The following is a 1,134-nucleotide window of genomic DNA, read 5'->3' as shown; positions in this document are numbered from 1 at the left end:
GGGAGGGAGGGAGGGAGGGAGGCACAAGCAGTCAGGCACATTACCGTCGAAAGCACACTGGCGTACGCGCCTCCGGGACTGTAATGATGTCGCCGGGCATGGAAGTTTTTTGCCGTTCGAGGATGGAGGAAAGGAGGCGTTGGGTGACTTGGTCCAGGAGGAAAAGAGCGTCTGCGTCATTGCGCGGGGCCTGGAGGGAGGAAAGGAGAATGAAGAGAGGGAGGGAGGGAGCGTGGGAATGCACAGATGACTGCCAAAAAAAGGTGAACCGGTTTCATCAACCAAGAGACCAGAAAAATATCAATTGTGCGATATACTGGGAAAGGATGGGGGCACCGAGGTGAGTGAAGTCTGTCGCCTTCCCCTCAGCGAGAGCGAGAGCTGCTAGGACCCGGTCGCTCAAATTTCCTCCCCTGCCGCATGGGCACAGAGGAAAGGACTGGGAGAAGACAGATACCATCCTGTCAAAAACAATCGACGAGAGGCACCTTGTTCTGCCCCGAGTTTGACAACTGTCCGCGTCATCGACCCCCGCCTCCCACCCTTTCTCCTTCCTTTCGGGAGCAGCATGGGTAGAATTCTAGGACCTCGGAACAGAAACACTGTCGGGGGGGTGGGAATCACCCGTCTATCTCAAGCCTGCCTACCCCACTCCAGCCCTCCCTGTCCTCGTCTTGAGCCTCCTTGGCCTATACCACACGTTCCGTCGCCCATCTTCTACCTACCAACTCCAACTCCCTCCCACTCTCCTCCTTTCTCCCCCTTCCCCCCCTCTTCTCTCTCTCTTTGGCCCCCTTTCCTTTATTACCGTGGCGGTAGAGAGACCAGCAGCAGGGGCTTTCCCTTCCGTTATGGCGGCTAATACTTGTTGATACACCTCATCCCGCGTGCTTCTTCGACCCTCCTTTTCCTCCGCCCCCTCCGAGGGCGGACGGGGACTGTAGCATATGAGCGGCCTGTCCCAGCGATTGCCCTCCACCGGAGCCTCAAAACGCCCCCACAGATCGTCGAAGCTGTGGTGAAAGGGAGGGGGGGAGAAGGGGGGGCAAGCCAGCGGACAAGATGGTCAGGAAAGCTTGGCCGTGCCAGTCTGGGCATTGTGGGCCCGCGGTTCCCACCAAGGAACCTCTCCTC

Source organism: Nannochloropsis gaditana, assembly GCF_000240725.1.
Source record: "Nannochloropsis gaditana CCMP526 unplaced genomic scaffold scaffold288, whole genome shotgun sequence".
Taxonomy (NCBI): Eukaryota; class Eustigmatophyceae; order Eustigmatales; family Monodopsidaceae; genus Microchloropsis; species Microchloropsis gaditana.
Note: the sequence above shows the minus strand (reverse complement) of the source record.